At 35.2% G+C, this 23,274-nt stretch overlaps 1 long non-coding RNA gene across 1 annotated transcript; it reads right to left on the bottom strand.

Annotated features, from left to right (window-relative positions):
- Positions 1-629: 629 nt before the first annotated feature.
- LOC140804217 (uncharacterized) lies at positions 630-2,923 on the bottom strand. The gene is made up of 5 exons (XR_012112134.1): positions 2,781-2,923; positions 2,555-2,660; positions 1,956-2,050; positions 1,491-1,580; positions 630-919 (listed from the first exon to the last, which is right to left on the bottom strand). It is a non-coding gene; the product is annotated as an uncharacterized lncRNA (long non-coding RNA).
- Between the last annotated feature and the right edge of the window lie 20,351 nt (positions 2,924-23,274).

The following is a 23,274-nucleotide window of genomic DNA, read 5'->3' as shown; positions in this document are numbered from 1 at the left end:
AAAAGAGCCAAACACAACTTCAATTTCCAAAAAAGGAAAAAGCGATGAAACTTGAACAAAATGAAAAGCACAACGATGTTCCCAAAAAATATAAAACCAGGAAAAAAACCAATAAAAAAATTGCGACTTGAATCTTATCTGCTAAAAGATGGTGAAAATTCAACAAGAAAGCTATTATTCAAAAACAGTACAGCACAGAAACCTAAATACAGCAAGATTATGGGGAATCTGGGGACAAACTCTTTCCAAAGAATCAAGAGTAAGAAAACTAACCTAGCATTGTAAGACGATGAAGGGCATTAATTGTGGTAGTTATATGCTTCTTTGCAAAGTCAAGTTTCTTAATGTCACGGCAAATTTCCTGAACCATTGTTTCACTTTGCTCTGCTTTCGTTTTTATTTCTCTAATTTTACCAATGAGTTCCTGGTTCATATGGTAGAAAAAATATAAGAAGCAATGTTGAATCTAATGCTAATGAAAATGACGACCAAATCATGACAAGTGCAAAGAAACTTGTGCTAAGGAAATAAATTGTCTGCAGGGAAATTAAGTATTAACAGACCTGAACTGCATGAGTGGCCGCAGCAAGTTCCTCCCTGGCCTTGCTTCCTGAGTTACTCTGGACGTAATATCAAGACCAAATAAGCGCACAAACAGAGATATTGTCCATAGTGGAAAAAACATGTTCTGATACAAGCGAGAATTCAGTGATTTCAATTATCTCACGCCGCTAGCAACCTTTACTCTATATGTGTAACAAAATATCATATGATACAATATAATGTTGAATTACATTCGCATAGGCCCGATAGACGTCCATCATCACAAAAGTAATCCTAAAGAACTCGTCAACACTTGGTATCAGTAAAACGAAAGAAGTTCTAATTGAGCCAGCTTCGTAGCATAATCTTCCAAGGGCTGCAAATGTACTATACATAAATGCATTCTCATATTTAAAATTGGATGCAATTCCCAACATAAGTAGGATGTTTTAGTGGCCAAGTGATTACATACGTGATACACTACAAATGTTTCGTGAAGCAATTTATGGCCAATGATTTGATGGTAAAAATAGAACATTTTTAAGGCCATTAGCAGTTTGCACACAAAAATACTAAAACTTTTGTAACTTAAACACACTGAAAATCATTGTGTTTGTTCACCACCTTGCATTTTTGTGCTACTTACAGCAAATGGCAAACATTTACTTACGAAATGTGTCTCCATTTCAATGTTCTCCACTAGTATATTCCATGAATAGTTAATACTGATTTTTCACAGCCATGACATATTTTCTGTCCTTGATTAAGCCTTAATCAGCTACTAACAATCGTATTTCCCATGAGAATATAAAACATATACCAGTAGACATTCCTGTGGCGAAATTACTACCTTGACAAAATTTGTGTACATCTGTGAACGCAAGGCAACCAATATAAAAAATTCAAGGAAAGAAGAACCTGTTAATTATCGTGTCAAGTCCAATTACCTGAATCCAAACCTCAATAGCATGCAATATATCACAGGAAAATAAGGAGACCGTTTGCCATGCACTAAATGCTACTCATGGGTGATTTTCCTATCACAAGGAACAATTAAGGAAGAACTGTGAGAGACTTTCTCGAGTTTTCTTTCACTAGTTGAACACGAAACAAATTATGAAGGACATGCGAGATATTCACTCTTCCTTTTCTTCATAAAGCTTTGCACAATCACCTAATTGCCACCATTAAATGTTAGGGAGCTTAAAAATCAATGTTTGAACATAAAAGCATTTATAACAAGTAGAACAAAGAAAAACATGATTGTTTCCCATAAAAAGTCTGTAACTTCAAGTTTTCATTTTCTTTCCTAGCATGAACATTAGCTTTATGGACATGGGTAGCGTACATAGTGCATGAATCAGAAAAAGTAAATAAATAAATAAAAAAGAAACGGTAAATGAAACACAAACCTGCTGACGAACAGCGGCTAAAATCTCAGCATCCACTTTATGGATTTCACTCTATATTTTCTGCATAAGCGGCTCAACACCAGAGAGAGATGCCTCTGCGTATCAGCAATCATTGAAAGAGTCAGAACTCCAATCTTTCAAAAAATCAAGTAAAACATATGAAGGTTAGCCCTAAAGTTTTCACACAAAAAGAGAGTATAAAACACGTTTATCGAACTACGATCCATCAAGTTAGTTGAAAAACTGAATATTTTTACTCTATGTAGCTGTAACATCCTGTTCCAGCATGCTAGAAAGCTTCATGTCCTGGATCTCTTCAACTAGATGATGACAGAGATAAAAGATAGCTCGAATACTCAATTTTCTAGGCCACCAAGTTCTCCCACATATATATAATGAAACAATGACCTCCTGCTGAATGCTCAATTTTCTAAACCACCAAGTTCTTTCGATAAATTCCACATGTAATAATTACGAAAAAACTGCATTTCTCCATAAAATTAAACAAAATCGAATACTCATTTACATGTATATATACACAAAAACATGTACACAGAAAAATTCCCATACATACATAGGCACGAAGTCTTATCTGTTACCTGTGGGGAACATCTGGTTTATGTAATCTAAAGATCTCTGCTTGTCCGTATTTGCCATTTTTTGGAATCAAAATCTTGAAACAATCAACAGTACATTAATCAGCAACTGCACAGAAGTCAGAACAGAGTGAGCTCAACCAATGCATCTGAGTTATGCATTTGATCTTCAAATTCACCGAATTTGATTGAAATTTTCCATAATTTTATCGGAATTGAAGCTGATTACCTCGTTAATCTTCAGTGGTTGCAGGGGAGCAGTTTCTACAGGTTAGGTATCGCAACTGTTCTGCGATCAAAAAGAGAACCTGTAAGTGCGAGCCAATGAGGCGTTTTCTTATTCGAGCGAAGGAGCGGTTCGTCGGAGCCGGGTCATTGCTATCTATACTATTGTATATTATTATTATTATTATTATTATTATTATTTATATTATTAAGTGTGAGGACATGATAATAACTACCTAGAGCGGACACCAACTATTTTTTCCAGTTTTACTTATATGATACTAATATTACACTTTTGTTTTTTGTGTTTTTTTTTAAATTTAAACACACATTTTTTTAATTTTTTATTTGAACCATTCAAATATCAATTTAGTCCTCCATGATTTGTTAAATTTCATTTTAGTCAATTGATAATGATAAAAAAGATTGTACACATATACAAAGAGTAACTAGTAACGGGAAAAAGGGAACCTATGATAATAATAATTAGTGATCGGGCACAGGCTTTGTGCGTCGTCTCTCTCTGATATAATATACGTAGGCTCTGTTTGGTATGTGTGATGGGATAAGTAAATGATTAATAATTTGATTGATATATAGTTGATAAGGAATGATGTGTAATATTGTGTGATTAATTATTTCATGTGTGGTATAATTTTTCTTAGTTGGATAATTATTTGTTTGACCAAAATGCCCTCCAATACCTCAATATAATTCCCACAATACCCTTCAATACTCAATCCATATTCCACAATCAAATTTGACAAAATTAAATACTCTATTCTTCTGGACAAAGAGTAGAAAATATCTTTTTGTAAGTCTTCCCTTGAAGAGGTGGTCGATGGCGATTTTTCTTCTTCTACGGTGCTTCAAGGAAATGAAGGATTAAAGCACTATTCAAAGAGGACTTGCGATTCTGCTTGTGTACTAGTATTTTCATATATGCAAATACTGCAAATTTATTTTTTCAGTTTTACACAGATCACACAACTTATAGATCTGAGGATGGCCGGTTGTAATATGTGGGAGATGGATGGTTGTTGTAAGTAATTTGTTTGTTACAAACTTCTGACTTAATATTTTTGTACAGAGACAAAATTATAAATCTGTTCGGAAGCTGTCGTGCAAACCCAGTTGAAGAAAATATTGGAAGTTAGGAATAAGTTTTTCTGAGTAAGCTTTGATCTGCATAAATTTCCCTATTTTTATTTCGCCACACAATTCTATACCCTAAAAATTAATTTAAATATAATAGTGGTTGACTATAATCTTCTTCCATGTTGATACGATAGTTAAATTTTCTTTGAGGAAAGTGGATGTTGTGAGTTTTTTAGATCTGGAAACCATTTTATTGCAGTAATAATATTAATTACTACTATTTGTATACAGAACAACTGAAAGCTTCATTTCGAACTTGTCGACTTCTCGTGCAAACCCATTTGAAGAACACATCTGAAGATAAATAAGGAATTTCGTGAGTAAGATGTCGTCTGCACAAGTCTTATCCGTGTACTTTTCTTAGAATACAATGTCAAAACTTTAATCTTAAACAATAATAATTGTTTTATGTATATGCATTTTGATTTTGATGTTTATGCAATAGTTAAATGTGGTTGGAGAAGTTTGCTTGACAGAAATTATATTTTACGTGCAAAGTTTTACTTAACATATCTTAAATTTTTATATGATTCTCATTTATCAATGTTTGTGATATTGTTGTAAGACAACAATTGAACTACTCGGTTTCTAATTTATGAGGACTTACAATGTCAAACATCATTCTTTGTTGTTGCGTAGGTATCATGGAATTGAAGATGCCAACACAATGTGAGTGTGGAAACGGGGCCATGGTTTTTAGGATAGCTGGTAACTACTCAACCCATCCTGGTCAACAATACTACATATGTCCTGTGGGAGTAAAACATCGGAAGAGATTCCAAAAACTAATATATTTAATAATATGTAAGTATTATCTTGAACCACTTCCATGTCTCGTTGGTGCAGGTATCATCGATTGTAGAAGGCTTCACAAGCAGTATAGTATGTAACTTGAGGACCGAGCCTAGAACTTCATGGAAATGAGCGCTGATTGTTTGGCCGCTTTGTACATAATCATGACCAATTATTCGATTCTTCTTATGATGTGCCAAGATAGACAAAATCATAGCCACTTTTTCTTCAATCCTAACATATCTAGAATCTCCCAGCCCCCCGACATGAGTTAGCAAGTAATATAAATGGGCAAATGCATTTCTATTCATCCTCAAATTCACAACACATTGAACATCTCCAATTTCGATAATCCTATGCAAATGGTTTATTTGTGCAGTCATTCTTTGAGTCATGGTGTAGGAGGATGATGTTCTACGTACTTGACCTCGTAGTCTTCCGAGTAATCTCGTACGATGTCATATTGACAGACATACCATAAAAAACGTACGAATCATCATGTGTTGCTGCAGCACAAATGTGGGGACCCGGATGCTAATCCATTCCTTAATCGTCTTTAGGAATATTAAATCAATTATAAAACAGGGTCTAAAAAATTTTTTCTAAATGACACAGCGGAAACATAATGTAATTAAAATCAAATTACATATTAAATATCACATACAACTATTGTATGATCTACAATAATCTAACTAGGTTCAACTACATCTCAGTGCTGAATCCTAAATTGCTTCAAAGCCCGGATCTCCACGCTATCTAGTCCAGCCTCGTTCTCTTCTTGACCCTGATCCTAGCCCACCTGTTGCCATGCACACATACAAACAAGACAACAGCCGGATAACTCCGGTGAGAAATACATTCTCAGTATAAATCATGTATACATGCAATCATATAAACAATATAAAAGCATATAATGGATAATTCTAACATGTATCAAATCAGAACATGAATCCATACAATACTAAATCAAGTTCTAACTATGTATCTTAATCAGGAACATACTCAATATCAAGAATAACTCCTATTCTAAACATGTGCCAATATCAAGAACTTAATTAATATCAAGAATAACTTCTATTCTAAACATGTACCAAATATCAGGAACCTAATCAATATCAAGAATAATTCCTATTCTAGACATGTACCAAATATCAGGAACATAATAAATATCAAGAATAATTCTATTCTAAACATGTACCAGTATCAGGAACATAATCAATATCAAGAATAATTCCGATTCTAGACATGTACCAATATCAGGAACATAAATCAGTATTAATCAATACCATTCAATCTAGCTGTCACTCAAGCTCGTGAATCTACGATTTAGACTAGACTCAATCCTAGTCTAGGGATCCCGGTTTCCAAATGTGGTATTCCTATATCGAATTCCGTAATAGGAGGAACCGTAATTCTATTACTCGATATAACCATATCCGGTGTTCCTATATCGACTTCCGTAATAGAAGAAATTCCCATTCCCTGTTACTCGATATAACCAAGCATCCGGTGTCCTGACCTAACCGTCATGGACTGTAGCTCTATCGCTAATATCCTATCTTGAGACATCGTGCAATGTGCCGTGGCGATACCACCACTATCCGGCACTTCTGTCACAAGATAGCTCGTCTAATACCTGTCATCTAATATCAAGAGAACAAGTACATCAATCAACTTAATGCAAATATCAATGCAATAAGGTAAAGTATGTGATTTAGGGAAACTCGAATCAAACCTCACTCGAGTTGTGCAATCCCAACTCAACATTAATTTATACCTTTATCTTCTCGCTCAGAAGAAGAAGAAGAAGTCCCGACTCTATCTCGGTCAATTCCCAATCTGTTAATAACAATATCGAACAGGTATAATATCAATAAACAACTCAATTCAATACCTGTTCTGATCAATATCAAATCACAATACAATCTGATCAATGTCAATCGACATACGGTATATCAATACAATCTAAATCAATACCGACTCTGATCAATTTCAATCAACTGATGTTTCGACGGCATAACAATACTGTCTCGATAATCCCGTCAGTCCAAACATCACAGATATAATACCAGAACTCATAATCAATATCGATATCAATCATAATCTCAATAACCATACATATCTGATATGAATTCTCAGTCAAATCGACTCCAAAAATCATAACAATTACATAACCAGTCCGTTCTTTAATCTGACTTCGATTCTATGATGTCTAACATGACAAGAACATCATATATGAATCCTATTAAATTCTGACAATATCATAATTTCAAAGTATATCAAAACGTAGCAAAACTTACGTCCAGTTGTAGCCTACGTTGATAGGAACTCGGTACTGTACTCAGGTTCAAAATCAAACGGACGGATTGAACTAAAAAGGCGTAAGGATATAAAGCTTCCTCCTCGTTTCATTTTCTGATTTTCTCCAGGAAGATTCGTGTATATATATATATATATACACTTCAACTTGCATGCATCCAGAAACGTGGCACATTCTCATATTTTTCGATCGGCGCTCGAGCGGTTAAACATTACCGCTCGAGCGCGGAATGTTCTGCCCGGATGCTTAGCCATTGGCGCTCGGGCGGTAACTTTCTACCGCTCGGGCGCCACATGTTCTGTCCCAAACCTATTCTTGTGAAACACTGGCGCTCGAGCGGTATTTTTCCACCGCTCGGGCGCCAGAGGTTCTGTCCAGAATCTTGGCTCGTAATGCACCGACGCCCGGCTTCACCTCTCATGTCTTATTTTCGTGTCCCGATTAATCCTTTCATAATCATATCAAATTATATATCAATAATTATAGATTACTAGGATTAAATTTCCGGGCATTACAACAAACAATATAGTGTAACGACGTCTACTGTCCATTCCCAAAATTACTTCAAAAGTGAGAAATTTTTTTTAAAAAAAATCTTAATCTGCAACAACATTGGTTAATAAAAATTTGAACTCTAGTACATCAGTATAATTTTCTACAATAAAAAAAAATCAAGTTAATTGGACAATATATCTGCATCATTGGGATTTCATAACCAAAAAAGCCATGTCACATAACAAGAAAATATCAAAAATTATGAGGGGACAAATATTTCAGCTCACAAATATGAGATATTTAAAGGTTCGTCAGTAAAGTCAGAAAAGAAAATATTACGTACATATAAGTTCAATAAATTTGTATATTGGAAGGTTGAAAAAAAATAAACTGCTAATACCGTGAAGTTACTGAGCTCTCCTGCACCAGCAGATCTAACGAGATGCGTAAACCCAACAAAATTTTATGACATATACATTATCGTATGTAAAACTATTTTCAAAACAAATTCCGAAAATATTCGGAATGGATTTCTTCATGCTAAGCATATAACAAACGACAATCTTCGAAATTTAATTTTCGAAATTTCACCTACAAAACAGGTGGATGAGTCTTCAGATCCGTTCTCCGATATTATTTTTTTCCTTCATTCCTTTCATTTCAGAGCTTCTGTTTCAGATGTGGGTTACATAAAAAAATTTCTGTCGACAATGAGATTGTGAATCAGAAGATAGATTTAAAAATTGTCAAATTTGGTTGATTTAATATAGGGATAATTTCGTCTTTTTCGAAAAAATTCCTTTTGTATTGGAGAGGGATTGATTTAATAGTTAGCAAAGTGGTGGACCACTTTTCCCACACTACCAGTACAATAATATATTATATTGATAGTCAATTTGCTTTAAATCGAGTCAAACAAGGGATGCACAATCTATCAACATTTAATCAATTCTACCAAACGAAGCCGTAATATATTGATATCAAATTTTAATTGTTTGTAGAATATTTTTTTCTTTAAATATTTATTTAATTATGATATTTATTGTTGGGATCTCGTTTTTCTTGTGTCTAAATTGCAGCGAAAGTTTAAAATTTTTTATTTTGACATTAAATATTTTCTTTGGACACTCGTCTGGTATAAATTTAATAAACATACATAGGATTTTTATTATACCTTTAGTGAAAGTTTTCACTGGGCACCAACTACTCCGGTATTAGCGGACGTAGCTCTTGTTGTAAATCTCTATGTACGTTCTTCAAGTCTCATTTCTTCAATTTCCTAATCAGGTCCACAACTAGAAGATTAGCTCCTCTTTAAAATTGTACTAGTAATTTTTGAAGAAGTCTTTCGTTGAGATCAATTATTAAAAATTGTTCAACCCTCCAATACTTTCTTTTGAAGGGGCCGAAATTCTTGAGAGAAGGTGGAGAGGTTTTTTGAAAATTGTGAAGTTGTGGAGGCTAGGGTTTCTAGTCTCCTACTTAAACCATGTCTTCGTGACCTAATTTCTATAATATAAGATTTAGGTTTCATTATTAACTTTAACGGGCTTGATTAATTCATTTGACTAGTCCAACTAGTGTAATAAATTAATCAAAGTCTATTAAGAACTTTATTTATTTAATATGTAGGACTTGTACTCCTACAAACTCATCAAATATACCTTCCACTATATATTTAATTTAATATTTAATAAACTCAACTTTTGAGTTTAAGAAATCAAATTCTCATATTTTATAAATTCAATTCAAGGTTGAATTGAATTATCTCCAAATCATAAATTCAACTTCTTGAATTTACTATCTCATAAGTTCAACTAATTGAGTTTATTCTCTCAAAATTTAATTATCATAAATTCAACTCTTTGAATTTACTATATCATAATTTTATATTAATTCAAATCCTTGAATTTATTCTGTCAACAAGAACAAGATGATCTAGTGCTTGTGCGATCCTCAATGGTGTATGGATATAGCTAGCCGTGGGTTCACAACTCATTGTGATTTAGGATATTCTCCTTTATTCCGGCTTACCCTAATTTGTCTCATTCCATTCACCAACATTTGATCATAAGAATGTCATAAATCATTTTCTAATAAGACTCATTGAATCATGGTAAGAGTGTCTAATATCATCGCCCCATGATTCCCAAGGTATAAATGATAGTGCCTGCCAGAACCAATCGGTTATGATTAACGTACAATATGATCCATTTATCTCATATATCACGATCGAGTCTGCAACCACTAGTTCATCGAGGGTTGCATATTCGATAACTATGTAATACAATCATGAAATATTCACAGTGTCATCCCATGCACAACTAGAGAACTTTTTCCTTATTGTACATCTCATACTCTGGCCAGAGATTTCATGCACTACTATTTCGTTAGATTATATCCACACCCGTAGGTGAGCAGTGAATTCCCGACTACAATGCACTTGCTCCTACATATATCGCAATTGCACCCAATCTCGCCACCTTATGACCCTCGTGGAGTCGGTAAACGAGTCAAAGCACAATCCTTGTATGCAGAGTCTCAGTGTTGTCCTGGGTCGTAAGGACTAATCATGCACAATCATAACCACATACTTTTTCTCTCGATGAATGATAACCACTTGGAAAGTCTGAATGAGAATAGTTCGATACAATCATCGTATGATTACACATTTGCACGATCGGACATCTCTATGCCCTTATCATGAAACACGGTACACAACACCACAGATGCTAGTCTCAAGCGGCCTTTATCCTTATTTTTAATCAGATGAATCGAATAGGAACGAATTTAGAACATACAGTGTTTACAAATGAGTTTCAAAATCGAATTACAATTCATTTGTATTAAAGTATAATCAATGACTTTATCTATACAGATTGTATGCGTATATTGTTAATGAAATTACCTAAAATTTTTGGTGATCGACAAAATCAAAATAATACTTAACTGTTTCAGGAAACCACTGCAATCTTTTGTGTATAACAAGAACCAGCTCAATTGAAACGTCCTCCACTTTTTAACTTTAAAATCATAATAAATTTTTTTTCTAATATTTCGTAAATTAAAACTCAAAATAACTTAACATCTTCATAAATCAAAATAATTTAACATTTAAAATCTCCAGTGGAAAAGAAAATCAATTAACAAAATTCAACTCCAACATTTAACATGATCATCCTAATTCAGAAAAAACATAAAATCTCAAATAAATATTTAACAAAAATCCCTTAACTCTTTTAACTATCAATCTAACACGGAAAAATAAAGGCCATTGGGAGTTTACTGTCGAACTCAATCCACTCAAGCGTCAGCGCCTCCCTCAACAACATCATCACATGCATCATTCAAAGCTAATGAGCCTAATGACTCAATAAGTTCTAAACATGAGTAGCAAATAATACATATACAAGCGCCTGCAATAAAATCATACTTTTATTTGAAATAAATTTTTAAGCATAAATAAACCGTAAATGATAAAATCATAAAAACGCAAAACTTTCAATCATTTATCATTTTTGGGTGAGGTTTGATCCTTGAAAGTAACTAGTCTTTTATCCTCTTGTCGATTGATCAGTCTTATCTTACCATTGTGCATGGGGATGGACACTAGGCACCAAAGTAAAAATAAAAATACGATTGTTGGCCTCCCTTAGGGGCATTGTCTTGTAAATGACTCCCTCTAGGGTCTTTTCCCTCACGATATTTCAAAAAAATCATATATCATATCATTTTTGTAACAGTGAATTCACATCCTTCAAAATATTTTTCATTTTCCTTTTTAAATTATAAAATATCATGACTTTCCAAAAATAGCATTTTAACAATATAATTTTTACAGCTTTGCCATAAATCATAAAATATTATATTTTCATCAAAATCATCATAATATATCATTTAACATGCGTTATGATCCTTCTGGATGCTCCAACCCTTTTTGTACTACCCCGATGTAAAATGACAGTTTTATCCCTGGACGTTCATTGACTCTAGATCATTCCAAATAATTATTTAAGCCTAAATTTAATTTTTAATATACTTATTTAACGTACTTTGAGGCTTTCGATTTAATTTCGTATTAACTAATTCGTAAAGCGTTTAATTTTCGAATTAATTCAAACTTTAATATCTGCTTCCCAAATTTTAAACATAAACTTTTTATACCTAAAAGACCCTCGTAAACCATGAACCGACCCCCGTGGACCATGCTTCGAAATCTTACCCATTAAACTCAATAATTCGAACCCTAGGTTGTTCCTCTCGAGCCATCTCACGTTTTTCTTGAACCATGGCCGAGCCACCTCAAGCCATCCCATGACCAGACCCTCTTGGACCCTTCCAGACCTAGTCTAGCTTAATGCATCAGCCCCTAGCCCTAAAGCCAAAGTGCACACATCTCCTTTTTTTCCTACGTCGCGGCCCTCAACGTACGGAGCCACCATTGACCACGACCGCACCAGGTCCTGACCCGACCCCTAGCCATCCTCCCTATGACCTATTGGAGCAACCCTGAACCGCCCTGACCAAATCGCAAGCCACCATAGCCACAACCTTCCTAATCGCGCATGGGGAAGAGTCCATGCGGTTGTGGACTTTTCCCCTATGGCAGCCTTCGAGTCCTAGCCATGCTAGGACTCTTCCTAGCCCTTAGTCAGGTCCCTCACCAAGCCCCCAACAACCTTGTTCGAGCCCATGCCAGCCGAGCCCTCACCCAAAACACTATGTCACCAAAGCATGCAAGGCAACCCTAGGTTTTTTCCTCCTTTGTCTCACACGGTTCCAGCCCTCGATTCTTATCTAAACGTCTTTGTTCTCATCCCTTAATCATACTATAGTGGCAGCGTGTCTTTAGGAATCATAACGTTAAACAAACAAGCGTAAAAACATCAAAGCTTTGAAAATAATCGTTATGGGAGTAAAAACATCAAAACTTTGAAAATAATCATTATATCGTTAAACCCATCGAACATAAATATTTTTCATGCAAAATAATTCAAACATGCATATTGTTGTTTGAATGATGCGTAAAAGGGATTTAGATACGTGTCTTTGAACGCTCGAATACGCGATTGTCAGCATAGGGCGGGAGGAAGAACGAACGGACGACAAAGACTCATAGTTTTCTTCAATTGAAATTTTTGAATTTGAGTGTGTGTTGTGTGTGTAAATTTTGGCTGAATGAGGTCTCTCAAAGTCTAGGTTTACAATTTTATAGATTTTAATTTGCATGATAATGGGCTTGGGCTTTCAAGTTTAGGAGCAATTTGGCCTACTCATCCTATGTAATTTAGGCCCATTAACACCTATTTAATTGAAAAATAAAAGTTTATAAAAATTATTTTTCAAAAATAATGCATTTGAAATTTTAAAAGTTCCTCATTTGCCCAAAACCGGCTTCTCAGATAAAATCGTGCCCGTCTCGTAAACTAATTTGAACTCTATCATTTTTAAAAAATTTAATAAATTTTAATCATATTAAGAAGCCTTGAAAACATTTATTGAAAAATATTTATTTTGTCTTGATCGTCCCTGATCTCCTTTCCAAAACCTATTATCGAATATTCGGATAAAATCTTCAATTCTCATTAAATAATGCCATTTAATCATGTAATCACACCTTTAATCATATAATATGCATCGTGTAAGCATTCAAAATCAATTATGCAAAGCGAGTAAGCAATTCAAATCGTTTGCATGCATGTAGTTTACGTTGGACTGATTTTTCGGCCGTTACAAATCATTCCCCTTAAATATAATTTCGTCCTTGAAATTTGCCTAATCTTGATTATTGAAAAGTTTAGTCTCCCTTATTTACTTCATACTTAATCTTACCGACTTAAATTTCACACCATATCATTCTTCCGCTATGTGCTTTGATATGACATCTTCCATTTTATATATCTATACCAAATTTTTTTGATCCCAAGGAAATCAAAGTTTTCAATAACTCTACATTTTTTATCAATTATAAATCCTAAACCTTCCTCCAAATTATGTTCCTATTGCTAAACCCAATTTTGACCCCTAGGTATAGTATCCATGTATATGCTCATTCCTGTATAATGATTGTACTTAATAAAACTTCATTCCTGTATATGCCAAAAAAAATTGTCCTTAACACAGTCATCAATATATATTCATTTTCTTAAATCCCAAGCATTACAATTACTTAACAATTCAAGTCTATTGAGTCGCCATTTCACGTTATGATTTAGTCCCACATCCCACAATAAAATAAAACAAATAAAGGCAATCTCGGAACTCAAGATTATGTCAAATGACCTTATGCTAACAAAAATCTTAATGTCCTATGGAAGAAATCTTTTATCCCCTCCAATATAGTAAGGTCTAGAAATTTAATTCATATAACCTAAATTCAGGCAATCTAGGATTTTATTTAAATTATGTGTTTAATTATTTTATACATAATTATTGCATGATATGATTTATTTCATGTTATTTTAAAAGTTCATACATTAGGATTTTTAAGTTGCATTTCTCCCTCGAATGAGGATTGGAGACATGGAAATTATCAAGAAAATTACTTTTATCACATGATAATTTTTTTATTAATTAATATAAGGTGTTTTAAAATTTATTTTCAAGAAATGGGCTTTGTTGGGTATTTTTACCCAACAGAGCATATTTTTATCCAGTACGCAAATTTTATCGAAATGAAGGACTTTTTTAGGGTTCAGACAATATTTTCAAAAACTTACCTAAATGTAATATTTTCGGGTGTGTGTTTGGACATAATGAGCCTACTTTTAAGCTTAATGGGCTCCAAATCCATTTTCTACCCTTTAAAATTTATGCTAAGGCCCATTAACCATTTATTTAGCTTAAACCTGTCACGTAATTAACCTTAAACCTAATCTAAGTCTATCAACTGCCCACCCCCTCCACTCATCAGCCTGTCACCCCTTCCACTCATCAGCCTCCTCGTGAGTTGCAGCAGCAAGAAAACTCGGTTCCTCTATTTTCTTCAAGCTAGAGCATTCTCCCGCGCCTCGGACGCGTATCTCTTCTAGCTTTTGTTCACAAAAATCATCAAGGCACGCCTTTTACCTTTATTTTTCTCATCATTCACATCATAATGTATATTTTTGAAGGATCTTGCATGACATATTATGGATCGAACGTTTTGCTCATGTTTTACTTTGAAACACATGAAATTACATGATTTTATTACCATATAACCATCGATCTATGTTATTTGAAGGAGCTGTCATGGAATGGATCATATGATCATGATCTGTAGAAGGTTTAAGAGTAATTTAAAAGGTGGAAATGAATCTGGAATGGGTCTTGTAGTGGACCAAGTGAACCTTGTGCTAAAGTGAAAAAACGGTTTTGATCGGTTTTAGGAAGGGTTCGACCATGCACATGCTTGAACCAATCTATGTTTCAGACCTTGTAAAGTCTAGTAAGATGTTCGGAATGAGCCATGGGTGTTTGGTTGAGGGAGAATCCCGATCCTTGGAAGTATATCTTGATCGAGAGAAGATGTGCTAGGTTCGATCGGTTTTTGCGTATGGCTTGTGCAACAGCAATATGTTTTGGTTTGGCTTAGTTTAGAAGGTTCATTATGGTCTTAATGGTGATCCTTAAAGGCTGGACATGGGATAGTAGGAGGTGGACCGAAATATTTAAGGGTGGGAGCCATGTGTTGGAATATAAATTACACGGTGGGGCCGAGAATTTAAATTAGGGGCAGTAGGTGTTGGCCGAAATATTATGGATTTAAAGGACATAATTTAAGTAATAAATGGTTTAAAATGAGTTGTTTATTTATGTTTCAAGTTGGGAAAATTCGTGTTGGGTGCAATAATTATCCCTGCTTCGTAGAGCGATTGTAGAGCTATTGAACCTTGGTGCTTGAGCTGCTGTGCAGTTTAAAAGATTTGAATTGCACCATTACCACCAGCTATAGCTTTTGATAAAGCAGCAAGCGCTCGGTCCTACAATTGGTATCAGAGCATTTGAATCTTGTCCCAGAATATTCTTATCCACAAAACTGATCACCATGTCTTCATTCAATAAAATACCAATGTTTTGCAGAGAAGATTTCGATGAATGGAAAATCAAAATGCGGGATCATTTAGCTGCACAAGACGACGACATATGGTATGTCATTACTGAAGGACCCATGAAAATCTTAAAAGCAAATACAACAGTTGCAATAACTGATGAGGCACCTCATCGCACTGAGAAGCCCAGAGAGGAATGGACAACTGAAGATAAGAGGAAAGCAAACCTTGAAAATATGGCTAAGTACATATTACATAAAACATTGGATAAAGTCACTTTCAGAAAAATCAAAATGTACAAAACTGCTAAATAGATATGGGAGAAACTGATTCAACTTTGTGAAGGAAACGAGCAAACCAAGAAGAACAAGATATCAGTTGTTGTTCATAAATTTGACAATATCAAGATGAAGGTTGGAGAATCCATGCACGAATATGATGAGAGGATCAGTGATATTATAAACGAGCTGAATGCACTTGGAAATGTGTATTCTAACAAAGAAATAGAACTGGAGGTGGTCAGAGGTCTTCCCAAAGAGTGGGACGTCAAGACCATGGCTATGCGTGAATCAAAGGCCCTTAACAAGGTTGAACTTGAACCAACTGGTTCAATTGACAAATCTGCTGATCAGTTTAGCAATGACGTAATGTCATTGTTTCAAGAAGTTTGGAAGGTTTATGAGGAGAAAGCAAGGAAACTTCCAGAAACAATATCAGAAAAACTGCTCCAAAATAGAACCTTATGCTTGCTAAAACTGTGGCAAGACTGACAATTTCATTGCTGACTGTCCCAAGCCGAAATCTCTCATAAAGAAACATGAGGTGCTTCTAGCTGAGGAGAGTAAGTCAAAGTGGGAAGAAACTGACAGTGAGGAGTCAGAACCTGAAAGCCCAATCAGTTCAAGTGATAATGAAGAAGAAGTCAAGTACTTAATGACAGATGATGTTGAACTGGAGTCAACAAGTGAACATGTATCTGACTTCAGCTCTACTAATTTCACTCGTGAGGAACTCATTACCACATTGCATGACATGGAAAATGAGTATCACAAATGTGCTCGATCATTTGAGAAGGTCAGGGCTGAGCAAAATGATCCCAATGATAACAAAAGTGAAACTGATGAGTCAGTTGAAGTGTTGAGTCTAAAAAAGGAGATTGCAAAGCAAAAAGCTGAAATGATTGAGAACCAAGCTTTGATATATCAGTTAAAAACTGAAATTTCAAAACATACTAAACTGATTCAAGTTTGGAACAAGCCTTCAGTTACATTGACTGAGATGCAGAAATCACAAAAATCAATTGATGATAAAACTGGTTTATGCTTTAACAGTCATGTTGAAAATTCAGCAAGTGATACACAGCCAAGGTTGAATGAAAACAAAGGAAATTACATTATCTTTGTAAAATCAACTATGGTAAATGAATTCTTAGAACCAAGTAAACCAACTGTTCAATCGACTGAAAGTAAGAACAGAACCAAATGGTATGGAATTGGATATAGCTCTGAGAGTTCAACTGATTAAAGAAACCGGTCACCTAAATTATTCAGTTAGAAAAATCAGCACTCAAGGAATGGATACTACAATTACTACAAATGTAAACTAGTTCAGATATAGTATAAAATGAACAGTCAGTTGAAAAAGGGTAAAAATCATATTGTTTCTTCCTCACACCACACACTTAATACCCAAAATTTGAGAAAAAAACTATTTGGAACACAGCAACTAGAAAGTCAGTTAGACTGGTCCAAGTCTGGGTTCCTAAAGGACTAATCATTTTAGGACTCAAATGAATATGGGTTCCAAGATCATATACTATGTGTGATTGCAGGTGACAGGTAAGAACAAGGAGTGATGAGGTCATCCTAACTTGCAATCGTTGTGGAAATACTTACAAAGTCAGTTGAACTGATCAACCTTATGCACCAGTTTGTTTCATTGCTTCCAAATATTCTACAACCTGGTTGTGGCATAAATGGTTGAACCACTTAAACTTTAAATCTATTGCCTATCTGAGTAACCATGATCTTGTAACTGGTTTGCCCAAAATAGATTTCTCAAAAGGTAAAATTTGTTCAGCATGTCAGTTTGGAAAGCAAGTACGATCTTCATTCAAAAACAGAGGTTGTAAATCATCCTCTCGATGTTTAGAACTGTTACATATGGATCTTTTTGGTCCAATACCAGTAATGAGTTTAGGGGAATGAAATACACCTTAGCATTTGTGGATGATTTTTCAAGATTTACTTGGGTTATCTTTCTCAAATACAAAAAGACCAAACTGCTGCACAGCTGATTAAGATTTTAAAAAGATTATTAATGAAAAATCAGTTGGGATTGATCGAATAATGTCTGATAGAGGGACTGAATTCATCAATCAAAATCTTGCAACATTTTTAGAAAATACAAGGATCAAGCATGAGCTTTCAGCAGCTAGAACTCCTCAGAAAAATGGTGTAGCTGAGAGAAGAAAGCGGACCCTTAAAGAAGCTACTAGAACAATGTTTGCTGATTCTGGTGATTTCTCAAAGGTTTTGGGCAGAAGCAGTAAACACTGCATGTTACACTCAGAACAGATCAATGATTAATAAGAATCATTTGAAAACATCATATGAGATCTGGCATGGATGAAAAATTGTGGTTTCCTACTTCAAAATATTCGGCTGCAGATGTTTTATTCTTGATAATGGAAAAAATCATTTAAAAGCTTTTGATGCTAAATCTGCAGAGGGAATATTTATTCGATATTCTTCAGTGAGTAAAGCTTATTGAGTTTTTAATAAAAGCTTTTTAAATGTTGAAGAATAAATACATATTTTATTTGATGAATCTGTGCTAACTGATAAGCCAACTAATCTAGTTGAGCTAGTTGATCGATTTACAGATATCAATTTGGAGGATGATAATGAAGAAGAGAATCATATCAATCGAAACATTATTCAAACACCTGAACCAGAAGTACTGGATCAATCAGTTGAACAAGAAGTTGTTCCTGATAATCAGTTGGTGGAGCATATTGATAATATTCAGTTACCAACTGATGCAGCTCCAACTGAAACTGAAGAAAACATTCAGTTTCCAACTGAAGCAGTTGCTGATATGGACACAACAAATACTGAGCTCAGATGGAAGAAATCACATCCTCCATAATTACTGATAGGTGATCCATCTCACCAGGTACGAACTAGAAATCAAATGCTTAATTTATTTTTTAATTCAGCTTTCGTTTCACAACTTGAACCAAAGAAAATTGATGATGCTCTTGCTGATTCTAACTGGATAAATGTTATGCAAGAAGACCTAAACCAGTTTACCCATAAAAATGTCTAGAACTTAGTTCCAAGATCATTTTCTAAAACTGTTATAGGTACAAAATGGGAATTCAGAAACAAACTGAACGAAGATGGTTCAGTTGTACGCAACAAAGAAAGACTTGTAGCTCAAGGATACAGGCAAGAAGAAGGAATTTACTACGATGAAACTTATGCACCAGTGGCAAGATTGGAAGCAATCAGAATGTTCCTTGCCTATGCATCATTCAAGAACTTTAAATTCAACCAGATGGATGTGAAGAGTGTCTTTCTAAATGGTCAGTTACTGAAAGAAGTTTATGTTGAAAAACCATCAGGTTTTATCAATAATTCTTTTCCTGATCATTTCTATCATCTGAACAAAGCTTTATATGGTCTTAAACAAGCTCCAAGAGCTTGGTATGAAAAAATTTCAAAATTTCCAACTGATAATGATTTTAATGTTGGATCATTTGATGAGACTTTGTTCAAATTCTCTAAGAATGATCACATTTTACTTATGCAAATTTATTTTGATAATATTATATTTGGGTCAACTAACCCCAAATTATCTGAGAAGTTTGCCGAGTTAATGCAGGACAAATTTGAGATGAGTATGATGGGTGAACTGACATTTTTCCTCGGTGTGCAAGTAAAGCAACTGGAAACTGGTATTTTTATGATTCATACCAAATATACGAAGGAATTGCTCAAGAAATTTGGCATGGAAACATGTTCAGCTGCAAGTACTCCCATGAGTTCATCAGTCAAACTAGAAAATGATCAAGGGGTAATATCAATTGAGACGACACTCTACAAAGGTTTAATAGGTTCATCACATTGTACCTAAATGCTAGTTGTCCTGATATTGTATTTGTTGTTTGTATGTGTGCTATATTTCAGGAAAATTCTAAGCAATCGCATTTTTCAGCTGCCAAACGTATTTTAAAATATCTGAAAGGCACACAAAATGTGGGATTATGGTATGCTAAATAGTCTTCTTTCAATTTAGTTGGATATTCAGATGCAGATTATGCAGGATGTAAGCTAGATCGTAAAAGCACCAGTGGATCTTGTCAGTTTCTAGGAGACAGACTGATCTCATGGTTCAGCAAGAAGCAAACATCCATAGCTATTTCCATAACTGAAACAGAATATCTTGCTGCTGGAAGCTGCTGTGCCCAACTGCTCTGGATTCAGCAACAACTGAAAGATTATGGAGTCGATGCAAAAGAATCTCCAATATTTTGTGACAATACAAGCACAATTGCGATCACATAAAATCTAGTTCTTCACTCAAGGATCAAGCACATTGATGTCAGATATCATTTCTTTACAGATCATGCTCTGAAGAAAGAAATCAGACTAGAATATGTGCCAACTGAACAACAAGCTGCTGACATCTTCACCAAACCTTTACCATAGACTAAGTTTTCTCACTTTTGCAATATTTTTGTTTAATTGACTTGTCTTAATTATATCAGTTTTATTGTTGATATGTTAGTTGCTTTTCATTCAGTTAGTCATTTATCAGTTACTGTATTCAGTTAGTTAACTGTTTGTAAACTGATGTCAGTTAATCACTTATCAGTTACCTTATTCAGTTAGCTCTTTATTTGTCAACTGATGCCAGTTAGTTTTGCAGATAAGAAAAGAAACAACAACAATGAATCATAACAAAATTTTTATTGCTGATAAAATCGAAACCAAGTTACACGATCCATTTGTTCTCCAGCGGCATCTTGCCAAACAGTCAACCAGTTAGTCAAATCTTGACTATTGATACTTCTGAAGGCTTCTGTAGCAGAAATACTTTTAAGCAAGTACCACTCCTTCTTGAGCATTAGATGAATCAGCACATAATCTTTAACAAGCTCGGAAATATGATCGAATTCAACAAGTCTCTTATACTTCCTTGCAGTTTATATCTGCTTAGCAGTAGTAGTAAATTCACCACTGTGAATTGATTGGAGATCATGAGTTGTGGTCCAAACGAACATAACTTTTGAAAGACGTACTCCTCAAGAGCCTTCTTCAGTCTTTCAAAATGATGAGGTGTCCATGAAGGATGAGGGACGTTGGAACTGCTTGAACAATCCATCAGTGTTTAGATGTTATTATCGAATAAGAATGGTCTTATTTATAGACGGTTATTGAAGAGACAGGAGGAAGACGAAGAGTCGTCAGTTACCAAAATGGACTTAATTGATCCAGCTCACTTTCTGCTGATGGACGAAAAATAAAAGCTTCCGATCTAAAGAAAGAACTAAAGCCAGAAGTTCAGTTGCTGACTGATATTGTAGCCAAGGGGCTATTAGCGAAGGCAGGATCCTTTGCTACTCTCATGCTGGAGAAATTTCAAGCTATGACTGCTATCATGGCTGAAAAGAGACTGAACTGGAAGAATATCATATTCAACATTTTGAAGAACATGTTTCAGTCGTCCAAGCAATCAAAGGGATATGCAGTGAAGCTAAGCTATTTGCTGAAAGTCAAGGGGTTGGTGGGTGATGATATTGAAAGATCATCCAAGCTCAAAATCTTCAACGCCAAGAATGTCCAGCCGCCAAAGCCCAAACTGAACATGTCTCAGAGCAATTCTTGAAGGTGAAGAGGGAAATCGGGACGCAGGAGCCCCCCAAATCTACTCAAAAAACCAAGAAGACAGTTCAGAAGAAGACAATCAAGCGAAAACTGATTGTCAGCGATTCTAATTCTAAGAAGACTCCTTCACCCAAAATCACCAAGAGACCCAAGACTCTGAATGATGTGAATTCCGTACAAACGAATAGCAATCACGATTAAAATCAAATCGCACCCTCAATTCAATAACGAACAAAGAATCATTACTGTCCCGATCTTTTGAATCAAGTGTGTGTGTTGTTATTTTCACCTCTAAACTATGAGAAGTCTAGCAACAAATAATCACGGAATAAAAAATCGAAAAACTCAAAGAACAAGTCTAAGACAATCCGCACAAACACGATCGACAAACGCCACAAGACGAATCTTGATAACTTTGATTTTTGAATAACAAAGCGAAGCTTTGAATGTTTGAGAGAGAAACTCTAAACTTTGATAAAAATATCACTAATGATCTGAATTGTGTTCCAAAATTTCGTCCCAATATGTTTTGATAAACAAAAGATATCCAAAATCTAGTCTCCAAAATAATTAAAACTCTAGAAAAGGAAATTTTCTCGCCCAGTCGTCAAGGACACAGACCCCGTGTCCACCTCCGTGTACGGATCTGTGTACTCTCGGTCTTCGCAAATGTCATAGGACACCGACCCCGTGTACTGGTCCGTGCTCTGGTCCGTGTAGAAACTGGAATTCTTCATCCTGTGCAGGTCCATGTACACGTCCGTGTAGTCTCGGCCGTCTCCAACAATGCTTGAATGATGTTCCTTTGGCGTCCCGACGTACTCCCATGCATCACGACCCCTTCATGCTTGCTCATGACTCCCTGTAGTTCCTCCTTGAACTTCTTCAGGCGTCCCTTCGTGACTGGTTCCTCCGACAACTGCAAAGGATCCCATGCCTTCCTTGGAGCTTGACCACCCGTGTTCGCATCATCCTCCCCTTCTTGAAAAGGATTTGTCCTCAAATCTTGCTCATCACCTACATAAAACAAAGACAGATCACTAACATTAAATGTAGTACTCACGTTGTACTCACCTGGCAGATCAAGTTTGTAGGCGTTGTCATTGATCCTCTCAAGAACTTGGAATGGTCCACCGCCTCTTGGTAATAATTTTGAACGGCGCTTCTCAGGGAACCTTTCCTTCCTCATGTGTAGCCATACCCAATCGCCCTTCTCAAACACCACCTTTTTCTTTCCCTTGTTGGCTTGCTTTGTGTATTGTTCATTCTTCTTGTCAATATTGGTTTTGACCTTCTCATGCAAGCTCCTAACAAATTCAGCCTTCTTTTTCCCATCCATGTTTAACCTTTCACTCACAGGTAAAGACATCAAATCCAATAGAGTCAAAGGATTAAAACCATAAACAATTTCAAACGGCGAATAATTGGTAGTAGAATGCACACATCGATTGTAAGCAAACTCAACAAATAGCAAACAATTCTCCCAATTCTATAAGTTCTTTTTAAGAATTGCACGCAAAAGTGTTCCTAAAGTTCTATTAACAACTTTAGTTTGTCCATCCGTGTGAGGATGACAAGTAGTAGAGAACATCAATTTAGTGTCAAGTTTAGCCCATAAAGTTTTCCAAAAGTAACTCAAAAACTTAACATCACGGTCAGACACAATAGTCCTAGGCATACCATGCAACCTAACGACTTCTCTAAAGAACAAATCCGCAATGTTAGATGCATCATTAGTTTTATGACAAGCAATAAAATGTGCCATTTTAGAGAATCTATCAACAACAACAAATATTGAATCCCTCCTCT

Source organism: Primulina eburnea, chromosome 11 (assembly GCF_022965805.1).
Source record: "Primulina eburnea isolate SZY01 chromosome 11, ASM2296580v1, whole genome shotgun sequence".
Taxonomy (NCBI): domain Eukaryota; kingdom Viridiplantae; phylum Streptophyta; class Magnoliopsida; order Lamiales; family Gesneriaceae; genus Primulina; species Primulina eburnea.
This window is presented reverse-complemented; position numbering and strand designations above follow the sequence as displayed.